Source organism: Rhinoderma darwinii, chromosome 3 (assembly GCF_050947455.1).
Source record: "Rhinoderma darwinii isolate aRhiDar2 chromosome 3, aRhiDar2.hap1, whole genome shotgun sequence".
Taxonomy (NCBI): domain Eukaryota; kingdom Metazoa; phylum Chordata; class Amphibia; order Anura; family Rhinodermatidae; genus Rhinoderma; species Rhinoderma darwinii.
The window spans coordinates 14052042-14074185 of record NC_134689.1 but is presented as its reverse complement, the minus strand read 5'-3'; the positions used below and the strand labels follow the sequence as shown (position 1 = coordinate 14074185).

At 41.9% G+C, this 22144-nt stretch overlaps 1 protein-coding gene across 3 annotated transcripts in view; it reads right to left on the bottom strand.

The window, feature by feature from the left end:
- Positions 1-22144, bottom strand: part of SHISAL1 (shisa like 1) — a 96152-nt gene that overhangs the window by 60660 nt on the left and 13348 nt on the right. The window lies entirely within an intron of this gene.

Here is a 22144-nt window from a genome sequence, read left to right as displayed (position 1 = left end):
AAATCCACCGTTTTCTGCAAATCTGCTACAAAATCTGCACTATTCGGTGTGGAATTGTCTTGCGGATTTCCCTGCAGATTTTTGCCTATTTGCTGCAGAAATTTTCCACAGCAAATCTGACCCCTGTGAACTTACTCAGAGCCCTGCCCCCTCTTGTGCTCCCTCTTCTCTGCTCCTATCTGTGACAATGTTTCTGAACTCACTGTGCAACTCCTTCATGGGTGATGTAGCAGATGGAGGAAGTTATATCTTCCATTAATAAACGCCTACTATGTGACATTATAGTTTTAGCGATTGCATGTGTAGAGGGGGGAAAAAACATGAAAAAAGGTCAAGTTTTTTCTGCATCCTATGTAGTATATATATATATCCAGATATCCAGTGTTTAAATGAAAAGCTAATCAACATTCCAAATATTTTTTCAAAAAATTTTCACCTTATTTTAGATTTCAGCTTGCTTTCAGTGAATGTATCCCGTCCTGGATCCCTGTGAGGCAGTTCTTTGGGGACAGTAACTATGGCCATTCTGGTCTTCATTGCGCTCTTCCCATTGCGCCATGTGACAACGAGCGATGAGGTCATACATATTTTCTGCGTGATGTCATCTGATTCACTGGTACCAGACAAGAAGACTCGACCAGAGCTACAGGGGGAGTGCCCGGAGGATTGAGAGGGCACCCAGTATTCCTCCTTTGCCATAGGTGGTTCCAAAGACTATTTTTACCGGAATCGCCATGAAAACCCTTCTCAACCTAACCTATCCTTAGTCTTATATCGTTCCTAGCCCCTCCCCCTCTCCAGCCAATTCCATGTCTTGAGTTAGCACTTTCCATTAATCCTGCTCTTTCTTCTTGGATGATAATCCAGCTGTGAATTTTCTTATTTTTATCTCCTGCGAGCAGATAAGAGAAGAGCAGGTGCTTGACAATAGATTTGTAGTTAGACTCATAACCCAGCGCAATGGGATTTCGGAACGGAAATATCACAATAATAACATCTTCATTCTCAATTTATGCAAACAAAGTAACAGCAACAGATGAGAAAACGTTAGAAAAGACGCAGCGGACAGAAGGGGAAGACGAAGCCGTCGTACTTGGAATCTCACCAGCTGTCGGCACATACAGTGGCTTATTAAGTAACGTGAAATCTGCAGCATGTGATGTGGGGCTCAGGAATTGCTGCCAGAATCAGTCAAGTGTGTTCCTGTATGTGTCTTCTAAGGGTATGTTCACACGGCGGGGGTCCGTAACGGCTGAAATTACGGGGATGTTTCAGCCTGAAAACATCCCCGTAATTTCAGCCGTACCGGCATGTGCAGGCGCTTGAACGCCGCGTCAATTACGGCCGTAATTAGCGCTGCTATTCATTGGAGTCAATGAATAGCGGCTCCAACTACGGCCAAAGAAGTGACAGGTCACTTCTTTGACGCGGGCGTCTATTTACGCGCCGTCATTTGACAGCGGCGCGTAAATATACGCCTCGTGTGAACAGACAAACGTCTGCCCATTGCTTTCAATGGGCAGATGTTTGTCAGCGCTATTGAGGCGCTATTTTCGGGCGTAATTCGGGGCAAAAACGCCCGAATTACGTCCGTAAATAGGCCGTGTGAACATACCCTAAGGGTATGTTCACACGAGGGCGTCCGTAACGGATGAAATTACGGGGATGTTTCAGCCTGAAAACATCCCCGTAATTTCAGCCGTAACGGCATGTGCAGGCGCTTGAACGCCGCGTCCATTACGGACGTAATTGGCGCTGCTATTCATTGGAGTCAATGAATAACGGCTCCAATTACGGCCAAAGAAGTAACAGGTCACTTCTTTGACGCGGGCGTCTATTTACGCGCCGTCATTTGACAGCGGCGCGTAAATATACGCCTCGTGTGAACAGACAAACGTCTGCCCATTGCTTTCAATGGGCAGATGTTTGTCAGCGCTATTGAGGCGCTATTTTCGGGCGTAATTCGGGGCAAAAACGCCCGATTTACGTCCGTAAATAGGCCGTGTGAACATACCCTTAGTGTTCAAGAGTCCTCCATAGATTACAGACCTCCATAGATTACAGACCTCCAGAGATTACAGACCTCCAGAGATTACAGACCTCCAGAGATTACAGACCTCCAGAGATTACAGACCTCCATAGATTGCAGACCTCCATAGATTGCAGACCTCCATAGATTGCAGACCTCCATAGATTACAGACCTCCATAGATTACAGACCTCCATAGATTACAGACCTCCATAGATCATAGACCTCCATAGATTGCAGGACTCCAGAGATTACAGACCTCCATAGATTACAGTCCTCCATAGATTACAGTCCTCCATGGATTACAGTCCTCTATAGATTACAGGACTCCATAGATTCCGACCTCCATAGATTACAGACCTCCCATAGATTACAGTCCTCCATAGATTACAGTCCTCCATAGATTACAGTCCTCCATAGATTACAGACCTCCATAGATTACAGTCCTCCATAGATTACAGTCCTCTATAGATTACAAGACTCCAATGATTACAGTCCTCCATAGATTACAGTCCTCTATAGATTACAGACCTCCATAGATTACAGACCTCCAGAGATTACAGACCTCCATAGATTGCAGACCTCCATAGATTGCAGACCTCCATAGATTGCAGACCTCCATAGATTACAGACCTCCATAGATTACAGACCTCCATAGATTACAGACCTCCATAGATTGCAGGACTCCAGAGATTACAGACCTTCATAGATTACAAACCTCCATAGATTACAGTCCTCCATAGATTATAGTCCTCCATAGATTACAGTCCTCTATAGATTACCGTCCTCCATAGATTACAGTCCTCTATAGATTACAGTCCTCCATAGATTACAGACCTCCATAGATTACAGTCCTCCATAGATTACAGTCCTCTATAGATTACAGGACTCCAATGATTACAGACCTCCATAGATTACAGTCCTCCATAGATTACAGTCCTCTATAGATTACAGACCTCCAGAGATTACAGACCTCCATAGATTACAGACCTCTATAGATTACAGACCTCCATAGATTGCAGACCTCCATAGATTGCAGACCTCCATAGATTGCAGACCTCCATAGATTACAGACCTCCATAAATTGCAGACCTCCATAGATTACAGACCTCCATAGATTACAGACCTCCATAGATTACAGACCTCCATAGATTGCAGGACTACAGAGATTACAGACCTCCATAGATTACAGTCCTCCATAGATTACAGTCCTCCATAGATTACCGTCCTCCATAGATTACAGTCCTCCATAGATTACAGCAGACAAAAAATGGTGACAGCACACTGCGAACACCAATTCAACCTAAACCACTAAATATAAATAAATATGCATTACTGCTAAATCTACCTATAATAGGGAGGTTCTTAGTGCACATTTTGATCAAAAAGTGTTTGCCCACCTGCCACGACCGACAAGGCGACCTCCATAGGTGGGAATCTACGCTGCACATACACCCAGAACTGGGACTAAGCCTACATATATATCTGGGGATTGTAGGAACCAGTATTAGGCTATGTTCACACGGGGTCTTTTGCCGAGTTTATTGACGCGGAAACCGCGTCGCAAAACTCGGCAGAAACTCCCCGAGAACGCCTCCCATTGATTTCAATGGGAGGCGTCGGCGTCTTTTTCCCGCGAGCAGTAAAACTGCCTCGCGGGAAAAAGAAGCGACATGCCCTATCTTCGGGCGCTTCCGCCTCCGACCTCCCATTGACTTCAATGGGAGGCAGGAGAAAGCGTGTTTTCTGCCCGCGGCGCTCAATGGCCGCGGGCGAAAAACGGCGCGATCATTGCTATTCACACGGAGTATTTTGGGGGAGGAATATCTGCCTCAAAATTCCGTTTGGAGCTTTGAGGCAGATATTCCTCCCCCAAAATACTCCGTGTGAACATAGCCTTAAGCTAATTAAAATCACCCAGGGCAGAATGGGAGGAGTGCAAGATCAAAAAATGGAGGCAGTCACTAACACCTCATAGAGGTCGCCTTGTCGTGGCAGGTGGGCAAACACTTTTTGATCAAAATGTGCACTAAGAACCTCCCTATTATAGGTAGATTTAGCAGTAATGGATATTTATTTATATTTAGTGGTTTAGGTGACATTAGTGTCCGCAGTGTGCTGTCGCCATTTCTTGTCTGCTGTATATTTGCAGTCACAGGTGTTCTTGCACCTCCTGCATACACATTTTATATCATTTTGTTGGAATGTGCTGTTCAAACTTTTGTGTTCTCCATAGATTACCGACCTCCATAGATTACCGACCTCCATAGATTACAGTCCTCCATAGATTACAGACCTCCATAGATTACCGACCTCCATAGATTACAGGACTCCATAGATTACCGACCTCCATAGATTACAGTCCTCCATAGATTACAGTCCTCCATAGATTACAGACCTCCATAGATTACAGACCTCCATAGATTACTGTCCTCCATAGATTACAGTCCTCCATAGATTACCATCCTCTATAGATTACCATCCTCTATAGATTACCATCCTATATAGATTACAGACCTCCATAGATTACCATCCTCCATAGATTACAGTCCTCCATAGATTACAGACCTCCATAGATTACCATCCTCCATAGATTACAGTCTTCCATAGATTACAGACCTACATAGATTACAGTCCTCCATAGATTACAGTCCTCCATAGATTACAGTCTTTCATAGATTACAGACCTCCATAGATTGTAGTCCTCAATAGATTACAGTCCTCCACAGATTACAGGACTACACAGATTACTGTCCTCTGTAGATTACAGTCCTCTGTAGATTACAGTCCTCCGTAGATTACAGTCCTACACAGATTACAGTCTTTCAGAGATTACAGACTTCTATAGATTGCAGTCCTGCATAGATTCCTGTCCTCCATAGGTTGCTGTCCTCCATAGGTTGCTGTCCTCCATAGATTGCTGTCCTCCATAGATTGTAGTCCTCCATAGATTGCAGTCTTGGTCTCGGCTGCAGCATCCCTAATGTTGATTATCGTAATATAAAATATATATATATATCATATATTTGTCTTCCCTGAAAGTTCTCTACCCCTACAAGTGAGCTTTATATAAATTCCTATGTATATCTGATAATCCGGAATAATTGATAATCCGGCACCTATTAAATCCCATTTACTGTATATATTTATTTTACATTTACTCTCTTTTGCTTTGAATGTCATTTCTCTTATGTTCCCCGTTGCCCTTCAGCTGCTACCGTCTCCATACTGATGGATTTTCTATTAGTTATAATAAACCATTTTATTTACTGCTGTGATGTTTTATATGTTTAGACCGAGCAGGATAGTAAATGGTATTTTAATATACAGGTCCTAGAAAATATCGATCTTTTTCCCTTCAGATCAATATCGTGCTGGTATCCGAAGTCCCATGTTATGGAGCATCTCATGGCCTCCGTGTTCAGACATTTCCCACCTATATATAGAAGTGAGGACTTGTTTGTGTAATAGTGCAGCAGTATCCAAGCACCAGACTCGGAATTTAATACACGCGTTGCACTAGATAAGTGGGTCATCTGGACAGCCGGAGGGATTTCCGTACAAAGGAGTCCACAGGAAGAACATGAATAGTGTTCTCATTTTATGTGATGTGCAAATACATGAAAACAGGGGCAGGTTACTCTATCTGGGTGAAATTAAATATTTATTGCCCGTTTAACTCGAAGAACAAAACAAAATTGTACTGGAATATAAACTGGGACCCCCAGTTCTCAGCTGTAATCAGTGACTTAACCTGGCAGTGGTGTTAAATATCCCTGCAGCTCCCCCACAGGGGAAATGAAGCATTACACCGTTCTCATCTAAATCAATTTTCCTCCAGGGACTCCGCTTTACGTTATTTAAATAGTCTGACCTTAAAAATGGGTTTCCTAAACCTGAGACAACCCCTTCCACTGACTTTAAAAAACGAATGTTGAAAAACACCTTAAAGGGGTTCTTCGGTTTCAGTAAATTAATGTTATTTTTAGCATGATAAAAATGTATACAATTTTCCTAGATACTTTTTTGTATAAATTCCTCACGGTTTTCAAGATCTCTGCTTGTTGTTATTTAGTGGGAACATACATTGTTTACTTCCAGTGGGTAAAATTCTGTCCTGGTCATGTGATGGTCACACAGGTGCATTAAAAGGTCATGTGATGGACACAGGTGTATGGCTATTTACAGGGTCATGTAATGGACACACAGGTGTATGGCTATTTACAGGGTCATGTGATGGACACACAGGTGCACGGCTCGTTACAGGGTCATGTAATGGTCACACAGGTGCTGGGATCGTTAGGAGGTCATGTGATGAACACACAGGTGCACATCTCGTTACAGGGTCATGTGATGGTCACACATGTGCTGGGATCGTTACGAGGTCATGTGATGGACACACAGGTGCTGGGATTGTTACAGGGTCATGTGATGGACACACAGGTGCACATCTTGTTACACGGTCATATGATGGACACACAGGTGCTGGGATCGTTAGAAGACACAGCTCTGATACACATACTGTAACGATCCCAGCACCTGTGTGCCCATCACATGACCCTGTAACGAGCCATGCACCTATGTGTCCATCACCTGACCATGAACTGAATTTTATTTACTAAAAGTAAAATATTTGTGTTCATACTAAAAAACAACAAGCAGAGACCTTGAAAACCGTGAAGAATTAATACAGAAAGTATATTGGAAAATTGTATAACTTTTAATTATACCAAAAAAATAACATAAATTTGCTGAAAACGGACAATTCCTTTAAATAAAATTCTGAATGTCCCTCCTATCATGCCTCAGGGTGCATTACAATTTCATTTCCATGTGGGAGGAGCTTTTTCCTGTGCTCATTGTCGCCCCCTGCTGAGTAATGCATTTTGTATAAGCTTCATAAAAGCAGTGGGGGAAGGGAAATGACAACTGATACGAGCACATTTCTGTCTCACACATGTAGTTGTCAATCTCCAAACCCCCTCGTACTGTATAATACTGTGTGGGGGGAAACTATGGCCTGACAAACAGAGCTTAATATCTCAATAACACCTGGAGCTTGTTGATAAGGCTTTGTGAACGTTTTATATCCCAACCCCCCCCCCCAACAGTGATTTTAAAGCAATTACACTTTTTTTTTAAACAGCACAAATCTATCTCCTCTTCTAAATTCCAAAGTAATAGCTCTTACCCTACACTGTAACAAACCCTCAAATGTCTGAGCAGGACTCAGTCAAGAAAAAAAAAAAAAAAAGACTGTTGCATTCACTGACAGCAAGTTTAATAACTTTTTATTATACAATGATTAAGCTATATTTACATAACTCTTTTGGCTTCTGCCGCCAAGATTTACTAACACTGTAATAATGCAATGACATTCTTTCTTAAAAGATATACAGAAATAATAGATGCCAAGGCAATTTTGGCACCTGCCGTCACTTATAATACCTAGAAACTTAATCTGAAAATATCTAAAATTCTGTACTGTTTAGATTTTTAATATATATTTATAGTATCCGTAGCTCCATTTTTTTTACATATACAGAGCCATGTATAGCCATAGGGTTAAATAAAAGAATTCTCTATGCCTATAGTCACCACTAGGGGGAGTTTACTGCATACAAAATTATACAACTCCCATTGAACGCAATAATACATTTGTCTTCAGTGAGCTCCCCCTAGTGGTGGTTGCAGGCAGCCAGAATTTTTGTATCAACTGACATTGTAACTTCTATACATTACAGGCACATACAGCAGGCACCAGCGGACACATTTTCACCAGATATATCAGTATATTCCAGAATTTCTTTACATTTCATAAACAGTCACATTTTTACTTCCTTTTAACAATTGACATATGGACTGCGCCAATTACCAATACCGTAAAGTACTATAATCTCCTAAACCAATCATCTCCTCTCTGCCCCCTGAATACCCTTAGTGCAGGACGGGTGATATTTGCAGATCTGTTCTAGGCATAGATAAAAACAAATATTGTTCTGACGGCCGCATTCATTCTGAGTGACATGTCATTTCGGAATAATGGGACGGGATGGTACAGGATGAATTGTTGGCGCTCGGCTTCTGTCAAGCACAGCTGAAAAGCTGACGTCTTTGGCGCCGGTACAAGATAGAGTCTTTTTAATGGGAATGAATAGATGGAGAAGTGTTTTCTACACCTCTAGATTGCAAACAGAAGAAGGTGCTGAGTAGAATAAAAATAGATGTGGGTGATACGGAGCTGGTGCCAGTTCACGATATAGATGAACGTCCGGCAGTGATGTCGACCATACAGTAATCCTGGAGAAACCCTTTTAAAAACAGTGTTGCAACAATAGACAAAATTGAAAAATTAAAGGGCATCTCCATCTGAAAGTCCTAAAAGGGGTTTTAAATTAGACAGGCCAGAAAAGTATGACAGGTGGGAGTTCGATATCTGGGACCAAGAACGAGCAGCCCCAAGTCCATGTTTCTGGCTGGAGAGTTGACCACGCTTGCTCGCCATAGAAAAGTAAGGGACCATCCAAAACAAAAGACAGTAATCAGAAGTGTGGGAAACATCTGAATATATGTATTCATTTCTAAAGAAAGTGGCTGCACAGGCACGAACAACTCTCCAGCTAAGAAAAGGGACATGGTCTTTCTTATTGTTGGGAACAATGGGGGTCCCAAGAAGTAAGACCCCCAGTTATCTTACTTTGATGACCATTCTAATTGTAGTGGGAGAACCCTTTTAGAGCTCATGAACATGGTCGTGTTCACTATGGGGGCATCATACTGTGTGCAGGCAATATGGGGGTATCATACTGTGTGGGGGCAATGTGGGGGTATCATACTGTGTTGGGGCACTATATGGGAATCATACTGTGTGGGGGCACTATGGGTGTATCATACTGTGTGGGGGCACAATGGGGGTATCATACTGTGTAGGGCACTATGGTGGCATCATACAGTGTGTTATTACTGTGAGGAGGCACCAAGGAGGTATCATCAATGTGAGGGACACTATTACTGTGTGCCCCACAAAGAGGGCACTATGAAAGTGTGTGGGGCACAAAGGGGACTGGGCTTTTATGGAAAGTGATTGGGCGGAGTTAGAGGTGTGGCTTAACGTTAAATAAAATTGCGGCGGCACACTACGCCAGCCACATGAGTTGTCTGACTTTACAGTCTTTAAAAGTTGGGAGGTATGATATCACATATCTCCAGCTTCGACACAGTCATATCATGACTTACATGTTGGTTAATCCACGTAGGGTCTTCTAACTAGTCCTAGTAAATCCACACATAGTCCAAGACCCACATGACCATGTCTGTTCAAATATATACTAGTTCTCCTGCTATGTACTGTGGATGAGTGGCAGAATTGGCCAATATGTGGCTTTGTGAATATTTATGTGGTCCTCATATAGACTTAGGGCTACTCTTGAAGGCCTCATTTGGCAGCTTTGGTCAACCAGCCCTTCCCTTCCACCCTGCTGCTTGACTATTGCGGTTCCTATAATGTTCCTATTGGCAAAACACAATATTTTCAAAATGAAAACCACTTGTGTTATTCTCCATCAAACAATAAAATCCACTAAAAATCAAAAATATGAGTCAACAACTCCCAACCACATAAAGTTTGGACGTAGGAGAGAAAAGGGCAGTGGTGGGGTTCGAGTAACACTTGATTTCTAATTTGAACTTTCTGTAGTTTCTAAAAATTTGGACAATAAATTACATCTGACGCCTTGATTTTTGCTTTAAGCGCTTGGAAAAAAAAACCCATAAGGTTGGCAGCTAGGAAATGAAATATTTGGAATTTAAGGAAATGGACTCCAATTTTTTTTATGCAATTAAAGGAACACTCCAGGCAAAACTGATACTCTGTTTTATGGTTAGAGCAGCGCCCCCCGGGGAGCTGTGCCTGACACAGGGATTCAAAGAAATTAAAGGGAGAGTCACTGTCTCATGCACGCAGAATTACAAGTGCAGCTCTGGATCAGGATGTAATTTAGCATCTGTAATCCAATGTATTTACAAAGAATATACACAAGTATTAAAGGGCATCTGGTTTAGAACACCACTTTTCAATTGCACTATTAATTCTTACTAAAGAAGTCGCCTTACCAGGATCCTCAGCTATTATTCAAAGTGGAGAGCACCTACAAAGAGCGCCTCTCGCTCTGGAGGCCCCTACATGTCCATGCATTACATAGAAAGTCCATTGATTTCAATGGAAACTCTGTAATACTACCTTTCACCTGTGGGGGCACTGCAGGGAAATTGAAACCTTGCTGTCGTATTTCCCCACAGCTGATCACATAGACAGAAAGTTAAAGAAAAAAAAAAACATCCTCAAGTCTGGGAAGATGGACGTTTTTCGCAGCTACAGCAGACACAACTTCGTCCTGCGTATATGAATATAAAATCAATAAGATAACGGAACATCATTTATTTATTAGGATGTCCTCAGGATATTCTGTAATAAGAGCGTTAAGTACCTGCATCTGAAAAACCGAGATGCCACCTATACCCAACCTAACCATTAACACTCAGACAGTCTGTAAAGAGGAACTTCTAACAGTTACATACGGAGGTGTAGCTATGGGGGTGCCGAGGTAGCAGTTGCACCTGCTGCCTGCTGCCTAAGTGGGCCGAAGGTCTTTCTTGCCTCATAAGAAGACACCAGTATTATAGATGGCACATGGTAGGCGGGAGCCCTGTTACAGATTTTGCATTGAGAGTTTCAAGTTACGCATCTGGTCACATATATGGATATAAGTGATCCTGGATGATCTTATTCATACATTTCTAGGAGGAATAACAGAGAAACGGTACAACTCAGAGTTCTAAGAAAAGATGCTCCAGAATTGTTATTTCATAGGGAATACAATTATTTACTAAAACAGACATGTCAGGAGAGGTGACAGGCCCTCTTTAAAACATAACTTACTGACTACCTGCAGCCTCCACTAGGGGGAGCTTAGGAGCATACTGGTGACACATTGAACTCAACAATAAACCAGTATGCAGTAAATTCCCTCTAATGGTAAATACAGGCAGCCAACTTGTTATATTTTAAATCTATGCAGGGGATTTGTAGCTCTGTATCAGAATAACAGAGTTATGTCAAGGAATCAGTACTTGAACAATTCCCCAGAGTGAAAGTTTGTGGAATTACTATACAAGCAATTCCCCAAAGGCAGCTGGAGACTGTCTGGATCAAGCGTACAAGTAAATCAGCTCCCTCAAGTCCCGTCACCACTCTGGTCAGCAGAGTCTAAGGCTACTCTATGGTCTTCACCAGAGCCCGCCGCAAGGCAGGTTGGATTTGGCCGCATAGAACCCAGGTTGCTTTTACAGAATACAGTATTGGACAGGAGGTGCACTTGTAGGCAATACCAAAACGGATAACCAGAAAGACAGAGGGGTAATCCACAAGCAGAGTTCAAACCCGGAGAGACTAAAAGTCTAAATTGCAAGGTCAAAATCAGCTGTGAACAGAATATCCAAATCAGTGAGCAGAGGGAAAATCCAAAGACAAAGCCGAAGTCCAGTTTAAAGAGTCCAAGAAGTCAAGGTGATACAGGGTATAACCAGGAGCTTGATCAGACACATGCATTTACAAGAAAATCACAAGCAACAATGAAAAAACGGAATAGGCTCAAATACTCCACCCTAGGCCCTGATAGGTTGCAGAGAGAGAAAAAAAGATTGGCTCTGCATCTCAAACCAGGCTGGGTTAGTAGTCATGACAACCCCAAAGTGACGGATGTTTCCTAACAAGTTACAGCCGCCATAAAGATATATTAAGAAATTAATCAGCACCAAATTTTGTCTCTAAAAACGACATTATGAAAGGCGGAGATTCACTTAAACCTTTTGCATTCAACATTGCATAAATGTACAGTGAAGGAAATAAGTATTTGATCCCTTGCTGATTTTTTAAGTTTTCCCACTGTCAAAGACATGAACAGTCTAGAATTTTTAGGCTAGGTTAATTTTACCAGTGAGACATAGATTATATTTAAAAAAAAACTGAAAATCACATTGTCAAAATTATATATATTTATTTGCATTGTGCACAGAGAATTAAGTATTTGATCCCCTACCGGTTGGTAGGGGATCAAATACTTAATTCTCTGTGCACAATGCACAATGGTTATTAAGAGTTCAGCCTCCTCCAGACCAGTTACACGCTCCAAATCAACTTGGTGCCTGCATTAAAGACAGCTCTTAAATGGTCACCTGTATAAGGGTATGTGCACACACACTAATTACGTCCGTAATTGACGGACGTATTTCGGCCGGAAGACCCGGACCGAACACACTGCAGGGGGCCGGGCTCCTAGCATCATAATTATGTACGATGCTAGGAGTCCCTGCCTCTCTGCAGGACGACTGTCCCGTACTGAAAACATGATTACAGTACGGGACAGTTGTCCTGCAGCGAGGCAGGGACTCCTAGCATCGTACATAAGTATGATGCTAGGAGCCCGGCTCCCTGCACTGTGTTCGGTCCGGGACTTCCGGCCGAAATACGTCCGTCAATTACGGACGTAATTAGTGTGTGTGCACATACCCTAAAAGACTTCTGTCCACAGACTCAATTAATCAGTCTGACTCTAACCTCTACAACATGGGCAAGACCAAAAAGCTTTCTAAGGATGTCAGGGACAAGATCATAGACCTGCACAAGGCTGGAATGGGCTACAAAACCATAAGTAAGACACTGGGTGAGGAGAGACAACTGTTGGTGCAATAGTAAGAAAATGGAAGACATACAAAATGACTGTCAATCGACATCGATCTGGGGCTCCATGCAAAATCTCACCTCGTGGGGTATCCTTGATCCTGAGGAAGGTGAGAGCTCAGCCGAAAACTACACGGGGGGACTTGTTAATGATCTCAAGGCAGCTGGGACCACAGTCACCAAGAAAACAATTGGTAACACATTACGCCGTAATGGATTAAAATCCTGCAGTGCCCGCAAGGTCCCCCTCAAGAAGGCACATGTACAGGCCCGTCTGAGGTTTGCAAATGAACATCTGGATGATTCTGAGAGTGATTGGGAGAAGGTGCTGTGGTCAGATGAGACTAAAATTGAGCTCTTTGGCATTAACTCAACTCGCCGCGTTTGGAGGAAGAGAAATGCTGCCTATGACCCAAAGAACACTGTCCCCACTGTCAAGCATGGAGGTGGAAACATTATGTTTTGGGGGTGTTTCTCTGCTAAGGGCACAGGACTACTTCACCGCATCAATGGGAGAATGGATGGAGCAATGTACCGTCAAATCCTGAGTGACAACCTCCTTCCCTCCACAGGACATTAAAAATGGCTCGTGTCTGGGTCTTCCAACACGACAATGACCCGAAACATACAGCCAAGGCAACAAAGGAGTGGCTCAAAAAGAAGCACATTAAGGTCATGGAGTGGCCTAGCCAGTTTCCAGACCTTAATCCCATCGAAAACTTATGGAGGGAGCTGAAGATCCGAGTTGCCAAGCGACAGCCTCGAAATCTTAACCCCTTAAGGACGCAGCCTAGTTTTGGCCTTAAGGCTCAGAGCCCATTTTTCAAATCTGACATATTTCACTTTATGTGGTAATAACGTCGGAATGCTGAAACCTACCCAAGCGATTCTGAGATTGTTTTCTCGTGACACATTGGGCTTCATGTTCGTGGTAAAATTTGGTCGATATATTCAGTGTTTATTGGTGAAAAATTGCAAAATTTAGAGAAAATTTTGAAAAAATTGCATTTTTCTGAATTTAAATGCATCTGCTTGTAAAACAGACGGTTGTACCACCCAAAATAGTTACTAGTTCACATTTCCCATATGTCTACTTTGGATTGGCATCGTTTTTTGAACATTCTTTTATTTTTCTTGGACGTTACAAGGTTTAGAACATAAACAGCAATTTCTCATATTTTTAAGAAAATTTCAAATGCCTTTTTTTTAAGGTACCTCTTGAGTTCTGAAGTGGCTTTGTGGGGCCTATGTATTAGAAACCCTGATAAAACACCCCATTTTAAAAACTAGACCCCTCAAAGTATTCAAAACAGCATTTAGAAAGTTTTTTAACCCTTCAGGCATTTCACAGGAATTAAAGCAAAGTGGAGGTGAAATTTGCAAATTTCATTTTTCTTGCTGAATTTCAATTTTATTCATTTTTTTTTCTGTAGCACAGAAGGTTTTACCAGAGAAACACTACTAAATATGTATTGTCCAGATTCTGCAGTTTTTAGAAATGTCCCACATGTGGCCCTACTGCGCTCGTGGACTAAAACACAAGCCCTAGAAGCAAAGAAGCACCTAGTGCATTTTGAGTCCACTTTTTTATTACAATATATTTTAGGCAGCATGCCGGGTTTGGAGAGGTGTTGAGGTGCCAAAACAGTAGGAATCCCCCAATAGTGACCCCATTTTGGAAACTACACCCCTCGAGGAATTCATTTATGGTTGTTGTTACCATTTTGACCGCACAGTTTTTTCACAGCACATATTTGAATTGGGCTGTGAAATGAAAAAAATGTCATTTTTTTCAATAAAATGTCATTTGTGATCAAAATTTCTTATTTTCACAGGGAACAAAATACCCCATTTGGTTGCCCAATTTGTCCTTAGTGTGGCAATACCCCATTTGTGGTGATAAACTGCCGTTTGGGCCCATGGGAGGGCTCAGAAGGAAAGGAGCGCTATATGTTTGTTGGAGTCCAGATTTTGCTGGATTGGTTTTCGGGTGCCATGTCGCATTTGCAGAGCCTCAGGGGTATCAAAGCAATGGAAACCCACCAAAAGTGACCCCATTTTGGAAACTACACCCCTCAAGGAATTCATTTATGGTTGTTGTTAGCATTTTGAGCACACAGTTTTTTCACAGCACCTATTTCAATTGGGCTGTGACATTAAAAAAATAAAAAATTACATCTTATTGGAAAACATTTCATCAAAATTTCTTATTTTCACAGGGAACAAAATGCTCAATTTTGTTGCCCAATTTCTCCTGAGTGCAGCAATACCCCATTTGTGGCAATAAACTGCCGTTTGGGCCCATGGGAGGCCTCAGAAGGGAAGGAGCGCTGTGTGTTCTTTGGAGTACAGATTTTGCTGGTTTGGTTTTCGGGTGCCATGTCGCATTTGCAGAGCCCCAGAGGTATCAAAGCAATGGAAACCCACCAGAAGTGACCCCATTTTGGAAACTACACCCCTCAAGGAAATCATTTATGGGTAATGTGACCATTTAGACCACATAGTTTCTTCACAGAACTTATTTGAATTGGGCTGGGAATTAAAAATATATATATTTTTTCCAATAATATGTCATTTTAGCTCAAAAATTCTTATTTTCACAAGAAATAAAATACTCCATTTTGTTGCCCAATTTGTCCTGAGTGCGGCAATACCCCATTTGTGGTGATAAACTGCCGTTTGGGCCCATGGGAGGGCTCAGAAGGAAAGGACCACCATTTGGCCTACTGGGGATTTTCTAGTGCGAAGTCATGTATGCAGAAGCACCTGAGGTACCAGTACAGTTGAAACTCGCAAGAAGTGACCCCGTTTTAATAACTACACCCTTAAGGCATTCATCTAGAGGTGTAGTGAGCATTTTGACCGGAGACCTACACCCCATAAACTGTAATGTGGGTTCTCCCGGGTATGGCAATACCCTACATGTGGCTGTTATCAGCTGCCTGGGCACACAGCAGGGCTCAGAGGGGAAAGACGAGGGGGGATAAGCTGTGCGGAGTGCATCAGGGTAAGTAAAATTGGGGTAAATTATAAACCAAGGGATGTATGATACATTTTAATACACTCTTTCATACAGAGCTCTGGTTATTCGGGACACGTGTCACATTGATATATTGTGTCATCCCTTATCGCCCTCTTATAGCAGACTTTGCACCTCTATTGACTATTTCCCTTCTTGCCAGTTTGGGGAACTTCTCCTGGAAAGTGTTGCCCTGGTACGATGCGTGTGTCCCCGCTTCCAGAAGTACTGGGTGCCCCCCCTTCTTGGTCCCTAAAGATTAGGTTCTTGATAATCACCTCTTGAAATTCCAGGAAAGTTCCCGTCTGGCCTGCACATCGACGTAGCACGTACGCATTGTACAAAGCCATCTGTATGATGTGCACGGCCAGCTTCTTATACCACACCGCATGGCGCTGTAGGGCTTCAGGATTTGATCTGACAAGTCCATCCCTCCCATGTACCTATTGTAGTCCAGGATGCAGTTTGTTTTGGGGGTGGCCTTTCCTTCATATATCCTAAACCTGTAGGTATACCCTGATGCACTCTCACAGCTTAGACATCTTCACGCCATACCTTGCCCTCTTACCCGGCAGGTACTCGCGGAATTGAACCCTCCCTTTAAAATGTACCAAGGACTCATCAATAGAAATACACTTCTCGGGGGTGTATGCTTGGGAAAACCGGGCACTGGAACGGTCTAATAGGGGTCTCCGTTTATACAAACGGTCAAAACTGGGGTCATCTCGGGGTGGGCACGGCTCATTATCAGTATAATGTGAGAAGTGAAGTATTGCCTCATTTTTTTTTTTTTTTTAGGTTCCAGTTCAGTTCTGAAGTTGCTTTGAGGGGCCCATATATTAGAAACCCCTATCAAACACCCCATTTTAGAAACTAGACCCCTCAAAGTATTCACAACAGCATTTAGAAAGTTTATGAACCCTTTAGGTGTTTCACAGAAATTTAGAGCAAAGTAGAGGTGAAGTTTACATATTTTTTTTTGTCAGAAAATCCTCTTTATACCATTTTTTTTTATATCACAAAAGGATTTCTCAGAGAAACGCAACTTAATACGTATTGCCCAGATTCTGCCGTTTAGAGAAATATCCCACATGTGGCCCTCGGGCGGTAATGGACTGAAGCACCGGCCTCCGAAGCAAAGGAGCACCTAGTGGATTTTGAGGCCTCTTTTTTATTAGGCACCATGTCCGGTTTGAAGAGGTCTGGTGGTGCCAAAACATTGGGAACCCCCCAAAAGTGACCCCAATTTGGAAACTAGACCCCTTAAGGAATGCATTGTAGTTTTCTTGGGGTGCATGCGACTTTTTGATCAGTTTTTATTCTATTTTTAGGTGGCGCGGTGACTAAAAAACAGTCATTCTACTATTGTTTTTGTATACTTTTTTTTCTACAGCGTTCACCGTGCGCTATAAATGACATATTCACTTTATTCTGCGGGGCGATACGATTACGGCGATACCAGATGTTTATAGTTTTTTTTTATGTCTTATGGCGTTTGCACAATAAAATACGTTTTGTAAACAATCATTCACTTTTTGTGTTACCTTATTCTAAGAGCCATAACTGTTTTATTTTTCAATCAATAAAGCCGTGCGAGGACTTATTTTTTGCGTAACGAACTGTAGTTTCGATCAGTACCATTTTTAGGTACATGCGACTTTTTGATCTCTTTTTATTCCATTTTTTGGGAGGTGAAGTGACCAAAGAATTGTGATTCTGGTACGGTTTATTATTATTTTATTTTATGGCGTTCACCGTGCGGGATAAATAATGAAATAATTTTGTAGTTCAGGCCGTTACGGACGCGGCGATACCAATTATGTATAGTTTATTTGTTTGTTTATATATTTTTATTAATAATAAAGGACTGATAAGGGAAAAAGGGGTATTTTTACTTTTAATACTTTTAAATCTTTTATTTTCTTTTTTTTACACATCTTTTTTTAACTTTTTTTTACTTTATTACTTTGTCCCACTAGGGGACATGAGGGCAGGAGGCCCTGATCGCTATTCTAATACACTGCACTACATGCGTAGTGCAGTGTATTAGAACTGTCAGCTACTCACTGACAGCAAGCATAGTGGGTCCTGACGTTGTCAGGACCCACTAGGCTTCCGTCTATGGCATAGCCGGACGCCATTGTTTGGGGTCCGGTTGCCATAGTCACCATCGCCGGCCGCTATCGCGTAGCAGGCCGGCGATGGCAGCTTAACCCCTAAAAAGCCGCGATCTCTATAGAACGCGGCTTTTAAGGGGTTAATCAGCGGGGACACAGCGATCGGTCCCCGCTGTAGGAGCTGTGACAGCTGCTGAACAAGACAGCAGCGTCACAGCTCCTGTATGTGTCGGGAGGACGGCCGAAACGGCCGTTACTCCCGAGACGTACTATTACGGCATGGAGCGCGAACGATACAGCTGCCATGACGTAATAGTACGTCAAGGAGCGGGAAGGGGTTAATGATTTACAGATGATCTGCAAGGAGGAGTGGGCCAAAATTCCATCTAACATGTGTGCAAACCTCATCATCAACTACTAAAAACGTCTGACTGCTGTGCTTGCCAACAAGGGTTTTGCCACCAAGTATTAAGTCTTGTTTGCCAAAGGGATCAAATACTTATTTCTCTGTGCACAATGCAAATAAATATATATAATTTTGACTATGTGATTTTCAGTTTTTTTTAAAATATAATCTATCTCTCACGGGTAAAATTAACCTAGCCTAAAAATTCTAGACTGTTCATGTCTTTGACAGTGGGCAAACTTACAAAATCAGCAAGGGATCAAATACTTATTTCCTTCACTGTATATAGAGCCATACAGTACAAAATAAGCAGAAATGATTCTTTCTGACTTCATAGATAACATTATGTATTCAGCACGGAAAAACAAAGCTTGCTCATCGGAAATCACTCCAGGCTGTAGGACACCAACATACATTTAATGGTATATAAAATAGAAATGACAGCAGATTCCATTATCCTGAACAATGTTCTCCTAAAAGCAAAACATCAATTCTCGGCCTCGTTCCATTAAATGGATGAACGACTATTGGGATTATCTACTTCTCTCACTCAAAGACTAATGGAACCCAAGAATCCATAATATATGTCTTACTATGCGGAAGTGTCTAACCATTGCCAACATGTAATGTCCGCTTCCAACTGGATGTTCTATAAGGGGCTGAGAACTTTCTGAACGTCGTCTCAGAGGCATGAAATGGGATATAATGGTGTTTTTGGCCTTTTATCAAACATGTATAAGAGCACTTATGTTACTTGATATGGCTTACATACATTAGAGGCAATGATGTTCTATCAAATATACTAGGAGACTATCTATCTATCTATCTATCTATCTATCTATCTATCTATCTATCTATCTATCTATCTATCTATCTATCTATCTATCTATCTATCTATCTATCTATCTATCTATCTATCTATCTATCCACCTCATATCTATCTATCTATCTCATATCTATCTATCTATCTATCTATCTATCTATCTATCTATCTATCTATCTATCTATCTATCTATCTATCTATCTATCTATCTATCTATCTATCTATCTATCTATCTATCTATCTATCTCATATCTATCTATCTATCTATCATCTATCTATCTATCTATCTATCTATCTATCTATCTATCTATCTATCTATCTATCTATCTATCTATCTATCTATCTATCCATCTATCCATCCATCCATCCATCCATCCATCCATCCATCCATCCATCCATCCATCTATCTATCTATCTATCTATCTATCTATCTATCTATCTATCTATCTATCTATCTATCTATCTATCTATCTATCTATCTATCTATCTATCTAGCTCATATCTATCTATCATCTATCTATCTATCTATCTATCTATCTATCTATCTATCTATCTATCTATCTATCTATCTATCTATCTATCTATCTATCTATCTATCTATCTATCTATCTAATATCTATCTATCTATCTATCTATCTATCTATCTATCTATCTATCTATCTATCTATCTATCTATCATCTATTTGAATAATAGTAATACAATTGTCACACAAATATGTTACCATTATTTCATATATACTCAGGTCACTTTTTCTGCTCTCCTGTGATATACAGGTGTCCACATCATTATTGCCCAATATCATGAAATAATTTTTTTTCATTTATGAATCTGAAAAGTTTCTGCTTTATATGCAAGATTTGAAGGTTACAGCAGAACGCCACCTCCCAGCGACTGCACACACGTCGTGTCACATTAAACCAGGCGCCTTCAATCAGAGGTGTAACACTGAGACGAGTCATTCAGCTTTCCATTCCATTTGTAACATTTTTGCTGACTGGTACTGAACACGTAAAGTTTCCTTAAGGCACAATTATTTTTCTTAGCTCGTCACAAGCCGCCGTTATTAGGTACTGCCAACGTTATTGTTCTGTAAAGGCTGAAATGATGCTCAGCTGCCATGAAAGACCCATTTTCAATCCTACGAGCATCTTATTAACAAGCACATTTGTAATCGGAGACACCATCTCTTAGCCCTTAGTCACATGACAGGGTTTCCCGGCCGGGTGACGGCCGTTCATAAATCGTCCGTCACCCGGCTGCAGTAGGAACAATAGACCCCTAATGGGGCTATTCACACAACTGATTTGTACAGCAGGTGGAAGTGGGCGCTGCGCTGGCTCCCTTCCCAAATCGCCCTGGCCCTGCGAATCAGCCTCCTTTCCGCCCTCGCGCTTTTTCAGGCGTCGCTACAGCTATAGCAGCCATAGCGGCTGCTAGCGGCGACACCTACCATGGCCGATGGCGCCGCTAGCGGCTGCAGCGGCTGCTACTGCTGTAGCTTCGTCTCTGCTCTATGTGCTAGCCCCAATTTAGCTCCCTGAAGGAGCGGAATCCCCGTGTGTTCGGGGATTCCGCTCCTGGACAGAGCGCTTGATGTCTCTGTCCATATATGGACAGTGACATCAGGGGAAACAACTGAAGCAGAAACCCGAACACTCTGTGACCGAGGATTCCACATCAGGAGAAGCCAGTAACGTTCAGTGTCCATAAATGGACACAGACGACAGGGGCTTTTCCTGAAGTGGAATCACCGGCCACAAGGGGATTCCCCTTCAGGAGTTGCCCCTGATGTCACTGTCCAGATATGCAAAACTAATGCAAACCGGCCGGGAAAAACGGCCGACACTCGGGCTCGGGCGGGACCCTGTCGTCTGAATAAGGCATCATTTAACTTTCTAACCTGTTCCTGCTACAATCATTCAAATGTGGAAAAGCACTGAGATGCAAATTCCTCAAAACTTTAAGATGTTAGATTTTTCTTAAAAAAATAATAATCAGAAATCAGATCATTTTATATTTTCGGCAATTTGAAATTCTTTCAATTTTGTGTCCAACCAGCCAAAACGACCCTGAGATGCAGTTGTCCCTTTCATTCCCCCATACAGTACTGAGATACAGGGGAGTCATTCTAGTTTGGTGGGAAACACTTGTCCTAGTCAGAAGATATTTGAATGCAGCAATGCATCATGGTCCAGAATTCTTGAATTATGAAAAAGGCATTTAAAGGGTGATTTAAAAAAAAAAAGTCAGCTCTTTAATGATGGATTCTGATTGAATTGATATATGAATATTTATTGGTGGAATTTTTCACTGAGCAAACAAATCTGTAATTATCCAGACCAGTCACTAATGCACCAGTCACAAAAGGGGGTTTTACACTGGGCGATTATCGGGCAGACAAGCATTCATACAACGCTTGTTGCCAATAATTGCCCTGTGTAAACAGGGGAACGATCGGCAGATGGACGAGCAAACTTTTAGAAAAGTAAAATGCTATCGTTGTCGGCAGGACATCTTGGTGTGCAAACAGGGAGACGCGCTGCCGACATGATAATAACGTATAGGAACGAGCGATCGGAGTAACGACCGCTCGCACCCATCCATAGCTCCGTGTGACAAGAGCAAACAAGCGCCGATCAATGGTGTCTCGTTGATCGGCGCTCGCTGCACCAGCCGATTATCGGTGGGTGTCAAAGGCCTTAACTTACCATAAGTTCCATGGTGTATAGAAAGTTGTAATCAGGGCCAGATTATCAGGACTAAATACTGTATAGAGTTTTCACTCCTCTTTGCTATATAGTACTCAAATAATACCTACACAGTGCACCAAGAATACCCCTATACAGTTTTCAAGTAATACCACCATACTGTCTAAATAATACCTCCAAACAATACACAAATAATACCACCATACAGAATCTAAATAATACATCCAAACAGAGCACACATAATACAGTGTCTCAATTATACCACCAAATACACAACAAATAATACCACCATACAGTATCTAAA